The sequence below is a fragment of the Cyprinus carpio genome, chromosome B5, assembly GCF_018340385.1.
Source record: "Cyprinus carpio isolate SPL01 chromosome B5, ASM1834038v1, whole genome shotgun sequence".
In the NCBI taxonomy this organism is placed as follows: Eukaryota; Metazoa; Chordata; class Actinopteri; order Cypriniformes; family Cyprinidae; genus Cyprinus; species Cyprinus carpio.
Genome location: NC_056601.1, coordinates 745,893 through 761,836, shown reverse-complemented (window position 1 = coordinate 761,836; position 15,944 = coordinate 745,893).

Below are 15,944 nucleotides of genomic sequence, written 5' to 3'. Positions count from 1 at the left end.
CATAGCTATACTTTGTTTGTTGTATGTATGTGTATGTCTGTTTTTACGTCTGTTATCTTTTTTTACGTACTGTAGTTTGCACTTGCAGTCTTGGCGTTCAATGTGGACAGCAAAGAAAGAATTGCATTGTACAGGGAAACTTGTTTTGTTGCACATGACAATAAAGGCTTTGAATCCTTGAATACAGTGTCTTACACTTTCAGTTTTAAAAATATTCATCTCTTATCACATCTAGGGCACAATGTAAGCCAGAGCTGCTTAAACAAAATTAGTGCATTATGCCCCTGTGAGAGATTGTATTCAACCTCAGTAAAATTGAGATTCATGCAGCTCACTCAGACAGATGGATTCCAGCACATCCATTTGGCAGCATTTCTCTTTGCTGTAAAACATCGAGGCTGACAAACAGCACTCTTGAACTGTTTTCCATCAGGTGTGCTGGACGTCCCCAACAGCTGGTTCACCTCTTCTATGACTGGATCAGAGCTGTCACACAGCACTTCCTTCATTTCAGCTTGAGTACACACAAACACTCTGCCTTCACACTTTTTTTTTTTTTTTTGGAAATACTTAAAGGTTGTGTTTTGAATTTGTGCAAAGCAAGAGTAAAGAAAACACTGCTCACCCACAGCCTGGCTGATGAAACTGAATGATGCAAAGCATGCCTTTCTGTCAAGATTTACTCTGATTATTTATTCATTCAGTTCTATCTGGTTAAAGCTCTTGTTAAAAGAAAACTTTAGTGCGGGAAAGACGAAATATTCGTGCAACATCAGAGGCAATCAGAGACTGAGAGAAAGAGGTAGATGAGAGCTTATGAATATAAGAAATGAGTAAAAGCATAAACACACAAATGTAGATGCAAACCCTCCGTGGCTAATGATGATTCTAATGCAATGTTTGTTCTTGGATTGAAATCATCAGCTTTCACCGCTGGGCCTTGAAAATTCACATTTATATGTAGTGCATTTACATTTACTTCCATTTATGCTTCTGACAGGTGCTCACTTATGAAAAAAATCTGTTGTGATGCCTTTATACCTGAGGATACACAAAAGTATTTTTTTTCTCAGTCTTCGAATCCCAGTGTTCTTCAGAATGTCATCTTTTGTTTGTTTGTTTGTTTGTTTGTTTATTTATGGAAAAAAAGTCTTTCAGGTTAAGATTTTTTTTTTATTTATTAATTTTTTTGTACATTTCATGTTTTCATTCTCAAATTAGCATTTATTTAATGTTTTTTTTCCCCTTGGTTGACAAACTCATTTTACATTTGAAGCAAGAAGTATTTTTATTTTTTATTTCAGATTTTCCTTTTAAATTCAAACTTAAAAAAACGTCCCATTTTATGGTAGACCTATGTTGCTAGCAAGCAATTGCTAATTGCTTCAGTTATATTATGTCAAAATATGTTCATGCCTTTTGATTTAACGAAGCTGAAATGTACCAGTGTGCTACATCTTTTGATACTACATCTTTCACACTTCCTCTTTTGATATATGCTTTAAACTGGTGATTTGGTTATTGCTCTTCAAAGAGAACATGTTCTCTCTCTCTCTCTCTTTTTCTCTCTCTCTCTTGCGGTGTTGAAATGTCTCACTTGAATTCTTAACATTAAGAAATGTTCATTAAAAAAAAAAAAATTGGCCTTCAATCTGTAAGGAATGTTTATTCATTTAATTTAATCTAAGAGATTAATTTAAAAACTCCTTTATCAGTTGCACCATGTTTTACAAAAATAGTTAATCTTTCTGAAAGATAAAGGATGCATAACCCTGCACTGCTGTTTGACGCTTAATATTGTGAAATACTGTGCTGTTTTTTAAACTCTCAAACAAAACCAACCAACCTGCCTAAAAAAAAATTTATCACATCATAGAAACATAAAATATCCCAATTATCAAACATCATACTCAATATTCAATAAGTTTCAGTAAAAATACTCTCAATTTTAAAGCCACATTGCATGTGTTCTCAGTGGGGAAAAACATTATCAAAGATGGCAGATGGGTTCCAAAAGCAAGATAAATTGCTTTTAAACAGATTGTATCTAGTATGGAGTAATTCCATCTTATTAAAGACTGATATTTAGTTGTGTTATACAGTTTTGTTTCTTTAGCAACATTTGCGAAATGTCAAACTTGTTTCTTATTCCTGTGTTTAAACAATACTCCCTGTACAAAATCAGTTACAATACATTTTGTCAGTGGTATCTGTGTAGCTTGCACTGTAAATCAGGTCAAGTATAGCTTGATCATAGTTTAACTACTTTTATTTTTATTTTGCTAGTATCTTGACAAGTTACAGTTTCTCAACACTGATCTTGTGTGCTGCATGTGCTGTTCGTTTTGAATATTAATATTGTTGCTGCTTATGCAGAACATTAGGATTCAGTCTTAGAAGTGTTAGTTTAAATTTTGGAACACAATCTGTATCATTTCCATCACACAGCCAGGAATTGTTGACAGCAGGGCCAGTAATTAACACTCACCATGTGCCAAATTTGACTTTGAATTGGCTTTGACAAAAACCAGTGGCCTGCAACTTTATAAGGAACTGCAGTTTATTAATAATTTAATCTGTCACGCGAATGGTAGTCTGAATCTGGTTAATGTAAGCAAAGTGAGCTATTAAAAAAGCCTGTAAGAAGACATCTGTCTTGCATCAATTCTTATTTCAGAAATGTATCTAGAATAATATGCATTAAGTCTTCACAACCCAAAAATATGAAACATGATCACAATGTGATGTGTTCAGTTTTTGTGTCAGGTGTAATTTTATTAAAATGGAGAGATTATGCTGAGAAGGACATAATGACCTGAACTGTTTGTCAATGAAGGAAAACTGTTCAGTAACTACTTCATGACTGGGGCTGGGTGCTTAGACAAATTTAATGATTCGATTTTAAATCACAAGAAATTTGATTCCGTTAGATTCAATATCAATTAATTTGAATGCACTATACCTGATTGTCAGTTTTTTGTTTTTTTCCCAAGGAAAAATAAATCTCTCTCAACAAATGCGACTGAGTGATTAGGCATGATTCTTTTCTGTAAATTGTACTATTTCTTTCAACATACCTTCAGATGTTCGTTTTGTGCTGTAAATAGTAGTAAAGCTGTTCATGTGCCGCTTGAACTGAAGCGCTACACAGATGTGTAAACTCCAGGGTTCATAAAGAAAAAGTACTGCCATATGTTTATTCCACCCATGAACTCAACCAGCTGATTTCACTAATTAGTTCTACCTCCTGGCTGAAAAACTGGGATAATTTGCAAATCCAGGTGATTGGAACAAAATACCGAGGAGGACTTTAACTCTCTGAACCTGGACTTTACAGCAATCTGTCATGCCACATTAAAGAGCACCAAAAGTGATTCATCATTTGAAATTCATAATAAAATTGCTGAGACTGTGTCATATCAAAAGTTACAAAGTTTATTGTTCTTTATTGAATCATTGGAGGTGCGCTGCAAATAATGTTTCTTTAAGTTTTTTTTTTTTTTTTTTTTTTTTTTTTTTTTTTTTATGCATCAACTAAAAACAGCATAGATTGATTTTCTTGGGGGAAAATTTACCGGCCATAAATATTTCTTACCGAACAAGATTAATAGGGCTGAGCTGAAAAACCAACAGATTTCTCAATTTTAATAAACTCTCATGAACCAATATTGATTCTTAAATCCATTCACTCTTCACGGCCAGGGGTGTCAAAGTTAATTTCGGACCCTGGATCAAAGCGAGCGCTCTCTGTGAGTTTTGTATATTCACCGGCTGTGCTGTCTCCGCAGGTGGGCTCAGATCTGTTCTCCATATTTAGAGTCACCTGTCCACGCTCCACCTTTGCCGGCCTGCTTCGACTCCATGCATGTGGGACTTCATCTTTTTTCCTCCCCCCAAAGGCTTAATCTGTTTTATTCATGCAAAAACCATCAAAGACAAAGATCTCTCCGAAACAATGATGCATCTCTCTCTTTCGCTCGCTCTTTCATTCTCTTCTCTCCATCTGTCAGACACGTTCAGAGAGACATCCATGAATGGTATAACTCAAGGCCGTTTCGAGTATTCCTCAATTATTTATCAAGCATAGAAATGCAACTTGATTGAAGTTCCTTTGAAGTATGGACATCATTTCTCACACTGAAGGGCAGCATAAAATGATCATTCGGCTGCTATACAGAGCGCTCGCCCCTCAGGAGCCATGAGTCCGATTTAAATCTTTTTCAATTTTTTAGCACTTTCTCTGTTCGTGTTAAATTAGGCCTGTGTAATGCCATAATAGAGGAAAAGAGTCAGATTATTAAGAATGCTACTCCATCAACCCCTTTTAGTTTATTACTACCTGGTTACGTAAAGTGCATATTAAAATTCTCATAATGAATCCCAAAAGTCATTACACGTGATTTATTCGTGTGCCAAGTAGCAGGCATTTCTGTAGAGCAATTGCAAATATGTATATTATTTAGCAGTGGCTCTGTGTGCCGTTCCCATTGCAGCACACACACAAATGTGAACCAACAGCATCAGCGTGGAGAAACCCTTTGTCTCTGTTATGGCAAGACAGCATTCTCATTCTACCGCAATGAACTCTTTCCTCTGAGGACACAAACAGAGACAACAAACCCCAGACTCTTCTCACACACACACACACACACACATCGACATCACTGAGCTAGATTAATGACCAGCCTGATGTGATCTCAAGACCTATTACAGAATTTTCAGTGTTGTTATCTATTTATTTTGTTAGCCAGAATGATTTGAGCAAAGCTCAACTTTGGGATTTTTCCTCCTGAACTCCCTCAAACAGTGTTGCCCTTTCACAGCTGATCTGAGGCAAAGCTTGCATTGCATTGGTGATTTTTGACAGGACAGTATGGGATTTCTTTTTTACCTTTCTGGTTGACCCATTCTGTTTGTATGGTCACCTGTTTCTGAAATAATTTCAGACATGTGATTCATGGCTTGCTGTTGTTCTCCTCTAAGTCAGTGCTAGTCAGGAAACATGCAAAGTGTTGCCATAAAAAGCAAAGCTTTTAGTTTAACCATTTTTTTTTTCATGTTAGATTAACTATAGAACCTTTTTTGAAAGTGTAACTTTTTTAAAGTCCTATCACTAAAGGCTGGAATACACAATATGAACAGACTTGCTGCCTTTGTAATAAAAACTGGGCATCATGCACTAAACAACTGAGAAACAGACTTTCAAGTCATTCTGAACACAACAAACTCAGACAAACATGTGCCTCGTTGCTAGGAAACATGAAAAATGAAAACAATGTGTTCTGAAATCAGCTCAAAGAATCAAACATGTTTGATGTCCTCCGACTGGACAGATTCATTTGTCTGCGCCCATCATATACTACGCATTTTACTGTGAAATATGTAAACTCGCTCTGCCCAGTATCTGCAGACTGGCTCTGATTTGTTCCAGACAGCAAATTGGGACAAAAATTCTCGTGTAGTGCATTCCAACATTTAGGAAACATGCCACAATAACATAGATTCCAGATTCCACGCAGCTTCCAATTAAAAAGCAGATGCGTGGCAGGGCCTAGCTGTCATAAATGCATACATGCAAACACACGCAAATGCAGTCAGGTTGAGTCCAGAGCCCATTTGTTTGTTGCACCTGGCTTCATTACTGAGGCTCTATAACGGTCTACTTCTGATTTTTCTTTTTTTTTCTCCCCAAAAATATACAGGCTGTTTACCCACATCGCTTTGAGAAATCTCTGCAATGCACACACAGAGAGTTCTGACACGGAGCCAGGAACGCGTAAAATATTTACTTGTGTTGAGGAAGTAAACAAGTGTTCCCTGTTTACTTATTGGGACCAATCGCATCCTCCAGTTTCAGACTTGAAAGCGTGTGGAGGCGGAGGGTGGATGAGATGAGACGAGGGGCGTCTGTCTGCCACATGAAGGAGAGGAACGTTTCGATGCTTCGGAATGGAAAATGCTGGTGGAACTGTCAGATCAACACGCTCTCCGCTTATTTCAAGAGGAATTGCAGCACGCCTCAATGAGCCTTTGGTCAGAAAGCGCATGAGGACACCTTACATCCAGAGCAGATACAAGAAAACAGACAGATGTCTGCCGTGTTACACGCCTATCGGTTAAATCACTTGTGCGTTCATTCAGTTTTAATGAATCCAACTCAAAGAAGAACAGCACTCAAATCTTCATTAATCTTAGCCGTAATGTTCTTGCATATAGATTAGTCTTAGTTTATTTGAGGTAACTGATCACTTGCTTTTTCTTCAAACTTCCTTCAGTTCAATTCAAGTTTATTTGTATAGCGCTTTTCACGATACAAATCGTTGCAAAGCAGCTTTACAGAAAAATAAAGTTTCTATTTTAAAGTTTCTACATCATATTTAGTAGTAGCTTATCAGTGGTGACTACCTGTATGTCAAGTTGATGTCCATATGGCAAAAATGAACAGAAAAATACATGTAGTCAGCGAACATACTGCTGAGAGCAATCAAACACTTCTGAACTACAAAGCTCGGATTGCAGTCAATGGGAGAAAGCGCAAGATGCAATGTGGCCGAATAAGTCTACTAAACAAAAGAGCAAATCGCCCACTGGAAAAGTCATCATGACTCTGCAGCTGATGTTAGAAACTCCGGTTGACAGCTAGTGTCCTGAGCTGGACCGGGTGGAAATAAAAGCTTTTTTAACACTATTTGAGAGAAATAAACAACATGTGCAGTGGTGACCAAAACTATTAGAACACTAGCATTTTCACCAGCTAAAAAATGTTTTAAGTCTATCTTTTGCGGTAGTGTGTCAGCAGGAAATATCAGTTTATGTTTCCAAACATGAATTTTCCTTGGAAACCACTGATTTACACTGCAATTGTCCGTGACAGCGCTCCACACTCTATTTGCTCTCACATAACAATTTCACCTTGAATCAATGTTTCATATCTAGTTATTTATCGTGCATGTAGCAATGTAATAAGTGGGATAACGTACAGTGAGACAGACATTAACCCTAAAAGAAACCCTTCAGTGTGATATAAGATCTTCTGACTGTGCATAATCAGTAACTGATACACCTACTGTACCAGCTGATTCATTTGTGGGTTTGTTTGCTAGTAATGGATCAATGGTTCTTCTATGGCATCGCTGAGAAGAACCTTTTGAAGCACTTTTATTTTTATTTATAGTGTATTTCATCATCTCTTTAGAGAGATTAGTAAAAAGCGTGGATTTCTAATCTTATCCCAAGTTCTGCGCTCGATATGAATATGAAATTTGCACCTTGTAGTCTTTATTTTTGCATCACTGGTCACAAGGCATTAGGGCAGGGTTCTTCAGATCTGGCCTTGGAGGAGCACTATCCTGAAGAGTTTACTCCTGCCAGGAATCTCTAGTAATCCTGAAGATCATTACTGAAGCTAAAATCTGCAGGAAAGAGTCTGAAAGCTGAAAAAATGCTACCTGTGGAGGCAGGAAGGCAACAAAACATGTCCAAATCTACTGAGATGCCTTCATCACAGTTTTCAAAGGCAGCATAAATGGTAACGGTTTCATTAAAAACCTAAAACGAGACAAGATACTATTTTTGACACATGGAGCCAAGTCTGTTTCTCCAATATCCTATTTTTCAGCCTAGTTCCCCTGTAGAACAGAACCTGGCTTCTTAACACTTTGTGTGTGCTATGAGCATTTAAGTGAGTTGTGCCACCTTCATTGGTGATTCGTGACGCTCTATCTCATCATACTCAGTGTGAAAGTGCCTTTACAGCCAAGCCTTTAAATGTTGACTTTCTTATATGAAGCTTTTGGAAGTGATATTGAGATCAATGTTGGGGAATTGCTTTGTTCAGTTAATTTGGTCTAATCACTGATCCCTTACTTGACTTTTTTGCAACAATATCCATGATAATGTAGAATAATAATTACAATATTTGTGTAATAATGATTTATAGAGTCGGTTTATCCATTTAGATGCTTTATTTATTGCTAGTAATTTTTTTAAAATCCACATTTTTGGCAGATAATTGTTGTTGTGACTAGTTTTGTATTTATACATTGTAACTGTACTCATCCAGTCTACTGGGATGCCTTCATCTGATAATTTTTCGAAGGTAGCATGAATGTATGTGATAGGCTGAGGGGAAAGTCGTGGTTGTCAGTCTGATTGCATAAAGTTTAAGCTTTATGCTCTTTTTTTTTTCTTCCTAAATGTCCAACATAGGCTCATTGGAAATACGTGCCTCTACCTACATTTCTGCAAAACTGAAAAATTGTTTCCAGTTGAAATGAACACTAGAGGTAGTAAAACTCCAACAACTTTTCTTCCTTTTCACACAAAGTATGATTTGCAGGTCCACAATTTCGAATGATGAATTTTGAATTATGAACCACCACAATACGTACCTTAGTAGGTACAGCCGAATCCTTAGTCATCTTCAAAAGTCACTAAAAACACAACTCTTCCATCTTTATTTGACCCTCTAACTCTAGCACTCTCTATTCTAATTCTATTATATTCTACACAAGCTTCTCTAATCTTTTTGTATTCTATCTATTTCATTTCTTTTTATTATACAATTAACAAAAGCAAAAAAGCCTCTAACACTAGCTTGCTCTCTTCTGTTTCTATTCTATCTGTTTTCTTTTTGTTTATTATATGATTTAAAAAATAAAAAAAAAACCTTGCTACAGTATGTGTACTGCATTGAGCTAACTGAGACTTGTTATAGCACTTGCATATTATTGCTGTTTTGTTTATTTTGATTGTTTCTATTGTCCTTGTAAGTCGCATTGGATAAAAGCTAAATGACTAAATGTAAAAATTTTAAATGTAAATGTACCTAAAGCAACGTAATACAAACACAGCAATATGTGCCTATATCAAAGTAATAAAAATGTGCCAGGCTCACATATTGAACCTTCTTACTGGACGTTTCACTTTGAAACTGCCACAAAACATGCAGTAAGCGCCGCAATTACGGTGTTGGATGAATGTATTTAGATGCATGTATTTCCAATGGTTGCAACATAGATGTCAACTTTCCTGCCAATAATAGACTGAAAACAATAGCACATGACAGCTGCGGCTGGTGGTCATTTTGCGTGTAAATGTAGGTTTATGCTCTTTTTTTTTTTTTTTTCAATTTGTGATCTTATTTCTAGAGAGAAGCTAGCATTGGGAAATGTAAACTTTCACTTGCTTATCATCAGAGCCTTCTGTGTTTTTTGATCAATAGAGTATTATGCTGCCTCAGAAACCTGCCAGATTTAAACTTTGATTTCATGCTTCAAAAGGGTGCTTTATTGCTGCCCCTGTTGACTCTATCTGGCCTCCTCCTGTCCTATCCTAACAGTTATAGCCAATTATATTTTCAAGTGTGAGATTTAAATACAGTCATTTAACTTGTCAGTGACCTGAATGTGATTTTGTTGATTTGAAAAACGTAATTCATGCACTCTCATGGGGTTTCTGCAGGTCCTCACTGGAATGCATCAACAAACTGTGGACTGGACTATTGAAACTGTAACATTATAAATGACTGTTTATAAAAACAGCGCAGTAAAACCATTAAGCTGCCATTGTATTATATCCATGCCTTCACCTTTCCTTCCTTCTCTTTCTCTTGTTCAAGTCCTTTATGCTCTAAGAACTTGAGCAATGTTAGGGTCTTCATTAGCTTGGCAGAGAAGATTTTCCAGCAACAACATACAGTAAGTGAGAGAAAATGACTGCTATTTTTGTCATTGTATTATGCACACAGCTTTACAGGCAAGCAAAGGAAATTATCTCATACGAGGCTTGAGTGAATTGTGTTCAACAAACAATTAACATATTCATTTGGTTTGATCGCTGACCCCTGCTTGACACTTTTCTTCTATCTTTTTCAACAGTATCCATATGCATCATGTATAATATTTATTGCATTATTGTATTCAGTAATGATTTATACAGTAGATTTATTTGTTCAGATGCTGTTTACCACAAGCACTGCTTGAGATACTAATAATTATTGTGTTGTCAAAAGTACTGGTACTTTATTCCCAAGGCGATATTTACATTTTAAAAATGTATATAAAAATTGTTGTGCAGTAAACTACTCTTGCATGAGTGCATCTTGACCATATTTGAAGCACTGTACTGTAAATCATGAGTATGTTGACAGGCCACTGTTTCAAAGTAGCTTCCTCAACAGTGAGCTCAAGCAGGTCACCTATTCCTATGCTGCAATGTGTGCGGAGTCGACCAGAAATAACTGGAGTGCATAGACAGATGAGCTGCTTTCTGCACATAAGCCCTTACACAAAGCAAATTAATCTCTTCTCCTCCTGCAGTTCCCCCAAAAACCTTACTCTCTCCACACTTGTTTAGCTGCACGCTGACAAAATATTTGCTTGACAAACCTGTAAATTACAGCGTTAGACAGCAACAGTGCCATATGCTGTCATTAAGAATTGTGCCGTGACACTGCGAACAGAAAAAATGGATGTATTTTATAATTTACATGGAAAAACCTCTGAATAGCCTCAGGAGTCACACGAAAACGCAACCGCTCTAGTGAAATGGAGATTTCTAACGCCTCTCCGGCCCTGAAAATAGAGATAATGCCATATGCCCATGTTTTATGTAGTAGTATTTATTTACAAAAGTGTTGTGTATTGTGCGTGTGAGTGTTCCTGAAAGCCGAAGATGTGTTTTGGCAGCAGACAGACTTTTGTGATAAGATTTTCCACAGTGAGCGTAAGGGTCTAAATGTGCTGGATAATTCTGTTGGTTACAGACAGCGAGCTGAAAAGAGCTGTATGGATTTGGAGCTTTGGGTTTTAAGAAACACACCGAAACACTATACAGTCACCGACACACTCAGATAAGCAGGTGTGTGCGTGTGTGTGTGTGTGTGTGTGCGTGTGTGTGTGTGTGTGTGTGTGTGTGTGTGTGTGTGTGTGTGTGTGTGTGTGTGTGTGTGTGTGTTTTGGTGTGTGTTTGGGTGTGTGTGTGTGTGTTTCTTTTTTTGTGTGTGTGTGTGTGTGTGTGTGTGTGTGTGTGTGTGTGTGTGTGTGTGTGTACTTGTTTTGCTATATATGTGTGAAGGACAAATTGTTCTCAAATACTGTTAAACCTCTTTGAGGAATGTTTTGAAAGACATTTCCAATAGTCCTTCAATTAAAAAAAATAAATAAAAAAAACAGTCAATGGGAATTTCTGTCCACAACCCATTTTTGCTCGTTATATGACACATTTACAAATTTAAAAAAGGATATGAAATTTTTCTATTATTTTTTATATTATTAGATTTATAAATGTTTACATTTTAAAGTTATTATCATTTTTAATTGTAGTTAGGTTAGTAATTAGTAGTAGTTTTAGTAATTTTATTTCAGTTTTATTTATTTTATTTCAGTTTTAGTAATTTTATTTCAGTTTTAGTAATTTTAGTTATAATTTAAATTTCAGATTTTCTAACGTTTCTAATATGTTTCTTTTTTTTACAAAAATATGACTGACTGATCTTTTATTTTATTGCAGCTTTATTTTAATAACAAAAGCTTTTTGTATAAGATTTATTTAACACTGGTCAGTAGAAAAACAATATTGTCTGAAAGGAAGTGCCAATTATTATATTTTGATTGCATAAAGAGTTTTATCTAAAAAAAAAAAAAAATTACCTATGAATTGTTCACACTGTATAAACACACACTCTCACACATACACACACACACACATACACACACACATGTATATATATATATATATATATATATATATATATATATATACAAATTTGTAATTTAATGCATTATACATATATTGTATTGAACCTAGCAACTTTCTTAAAGCCTCGATTATACTGGCGTTTGTGTGGTGGTGGTGTTTGTCTGCATGACTGTAATTTGAAAGCAATTTGAATAAATCAATTCCATTTATACAGTCTGCATATAGAATAATCTGTAAATGTTCTGCATGTATCAGTTAACTGAATTTATTTCTGAGTTTTAAAGCCGTTACCATATGGATCTGTACGTACAGTGATGTGCAAGTCATCTTCAGCCCTGTCTTGTTTTCAGCGTATGTTCACTCACCGTATGTGTATTCAGTTTACAGGTGTTCAGTGTCACAGCGTCTAGCTGTAAAGTCTTTGTGTGGGTGTCTGTCTGTGCCCAGCTGTGCTACTGCCTTCCAGCTTTGACTTGATGTGAATTAAAATGATGGCGATAAACAGGGTTGCCAAGTCTGCAATTTTACAGCAAAATTATTCTACATTTAAACTGTTTTCTCCATGGTTTGATTATATATTTATTTTAAGACTGGTCAAATGGATAGATTTTTATGATGATATGATAACTGTGGATTTTCAGCAGATTTACAGAAAAACGAATGAGATGCCTATACAGAGCAGCATTTGACACTGTTTTAAAAGATTCTAAAACATTTGTTGTTAAATTCTGCAGCATTGCATGTAGAGGGCAATTCTAGAATGTTCATTCAGTAAGCTACTGAAATGTATCGATAAAAAACAATCTATATAATTAAGCACAATTAGTATTACTGTAGCCCATATTTACCCGTGCTTAGCATTTTTGTGCTTCTGAGAGTGTTGTGTCATTAGCAACATACTAACTAGATTAAAATGAACTCTAAGTGAAGCCTCAGAGCTGGTGTATCAGCAGAAATAAGGCAATTAAGGGCTTGCAGCTAAAAGCAGCAGGGTGCTGTGTGTATTTATATTTCCCAAATTTCCCATGCATTGCATTTTCTTATTTTGTAAATAATACACTAGATCATTCAGTGATTTTATTGACTTTTCATATTGGTTGAGAATGTACTATTTTTAAACTTTTTTTTTTTCTCTCTCACTATTTACACTATTATTTAAAAGTTTGGGGTCAACAGTGACATTAATGGCATTTACAATGTCACAAAAGATTTCAAATAAATGCTGTTGTTTTGAACTTTCTATTCATCAAAGAATTTTAAAACACAGTTTCCACAAAAATATTAAGCAGCACCACTGTTTAAAACATTGATAATAATCAGAAATGTTTCTTGTGCAACATATCATCATATTAGAATGATTTCTGAAGGACACAGTGACACTGATGCTGGAAATTCAACTTTGATCACAGAAATAAATACATTTTTAAAATATATTAATATAGAAATGTTCACGATATGATTGCTTCGTTGAGCGTAAGAGACAAAAACATTAAAAAATCATACCAAACCCACAAATGAAGGGAAATCTGAAATATCTGGTGGTATTTTGAGTTTTTATCCTGTCAGCCTCCTTTGAAAGAGATTAAAGCTCAATTGGGCTGCCACTGCATCAAAGAAAACTAAATAATTTAACATTATTGGTGTCTGAGCTCTGCACAAATCGGTCCATTGATTATCACTTTAGACTTTTAACATGCTCGGCCTCCCTCGCCTCCTCTGACAGACTGCCTTTGGGGATGTCTTTGTTACACAAACCTGGCAACCCTGGCGATAAACCTCTCGCTCTCTCTGTTCTAGCACAATCCAGCTGCAGGCTACTCTCCCCCGGCTCGTCCCTTCCCCATATCAAGGATAGCCAAGCTGCTCTCTCCTTCGCTCTCTTTTTGAAGTGGAGCCGTGGTCATGGTGGTGATTAGCACTACAGGGTTTACGCCGCTTTCATAACCACCTGCTCCCCCTCCAGCAGAAGAGGTGGACCAGACGGCTTTTTAAAATCATCTGCGCAAAAGATTTCTCACAACTCCTCGCTCAGATCTCGGAGCCTCGTTCTGCAGGTCTTCTGAGGTGACCGCATCTCTATGTCACTAAAGTTTGCGATGTTGCATCAGTCCAAAACTCTGCAGTTCAGCGCTCTCTGAGGGGTAACATCTCTCTGATCCATCTTAAGGGGTGTTCACACTGACTCTGAGTTGCCTAGAAGGCATTCCCACTACTGTAGTATCCAGTAGCTGAGGTATACTGCAATTTTTAAGCATTAAGTTGTATTCTGATCAAATTCGGTGCATTGCAAAACTGCTTTGTTGCTGTGAGTACCCTAAAAATGTGTTCACCCAAAATAAGACAAATTGCGTCATCGTTTGGTCATCTTCATGTTCTTTGAAAACTGATCGTTTTTTAAGAAAAAACACAATAAAATTATCAGAAATTCAGTCAATTCCTTGTTTCCTCGCTCTATCACTTTTGATCATTTTAATTTATCCTCGCTGTAAAGAAAACAAACAACAACGACAACAAGAAAAAAAAAACTACTGACCCAAAGTTTTTAATGGTAGTAGTTCACCATTAAAAACCATTTACCATTTACTGTATGCACTTTATAGTCAGTGAATGGAAACTGAGGCTTTTAAGCTTTAAAAAAGCAGCATAAATGTATCATAACAGGTCAGATATGACTTGTGTGCCATATTCCAAGTCTTTGGAAGACATACAGTATCTTTGTGTGGAAGACATTAAAAAAAATTCTGTTGTTATTCAGTGACGATCTTCCCTTCTCCAGTGAGCGAGCTGAACATGCTCTGATGAATCAAAAGATTAATTTAAAGATCTGAACATTTGGCTTGTATGTATACTTATCTCACGACTTTTGATCTGTTTCTCTACTTGAAACAGCGCACAGGTCATACTGACTTATTTTTATGATGTTTTGTGTCAGATATCCCATTCGTTATTTATCCATGAAGAAAAATGCCGAGCTTCAGGATTTCTCCCAGGAAATATGGGGTCACATGGGGTGAATAAATGATGACAAAATTTTCATTTTTGGGTTTAACTTTCTTACTCCCCTGCAGCCTTTTTAATGGAGCACAGGTTTTTTAAATGTCACTTTGGGTGGATGTCACATCCTGATACATGTTCGCTGCTACTTTGACACGGACTGCTCTTTTACTCAGCTAAGGCTTCCAAAAAGGAAGAAGAAATAATTGCTAGTTCTTGACATGCCGTCCACGGTCATAATTTAGTCTTGTTTGAGAGATCCGTAGGACACACTGTACCTGCAAGCTAAATGGTTCAAGCAAAATGGTCTTCATGCATAATAGACAGAGGTTCTCACTTTCATTCTGTAATAAGATTATGTGCAGACACGGGCAGAACAGCCTACGATCACATCAAATGCTCCCTGAGACAAATGAAAAGAGAGAAAAAGAAAGCAAGAAAGACAACGAGAGAGAAAGCTCTCTTCAAGAAAAGAAGGACCTAGCGTACCTTGCAGCTGAGACAAGGCAAAGAAGAATAAAGAATAGGGATTGCGTGTTTGAAGTCAGACAGCCTTTTCTCCGCTTCATATATTTGATGACGGTGAGGAAGGAGAGGTAGAAAGAAACACCAAGATAAGGCACAGAAAGAGCTCCATATTAAATGAAGGAAAGTGAAATGACATCGAAGGATTCGCAACAGTAGGAACAAAGAGAAATGCAAGAGAGACGAGTCCTACACACGATCAAACGCTGAGAGTGAATGAAGGAATGAAGAGAGATAAACATTTCTTATTTTCCAGGCCGAGTTTTTAAATTGGTTTTATTTTGGTTCACTTCAAGTGATTATTTTCTTAAGCCAACATCAGGGTTTTGAATGTCAAATATAATCACAAATATCACCATGGGCAGGAGAGACATCAGAAGTACAGCGAGGTCGCTACTAAAATACTAAAGTTCAATGAAGTTTGAGACACCTTTTTAAGAATTCTTTGATGAATAAAACCTTCAAATGAAATAAACATGACTACATTATAAATTACTTTACTGTCACTTTTGCTGAGAGAATGAAGATCTGTGGGTCTTGCAGAGCAAATGCTGCCTGTAATAGACCTGCTGTTGTTTATTATAATGAATATTAATTAAACAACAATATTGGCAATAAAACTGGAAAAAAACACTGCTCTTAATTTGTTTCATTGTTCATTATCACTGATTGTTTACTCGAGTAATTGCTTGAAAAATATGCAGCAGTGTTTATTTAATTGAGAA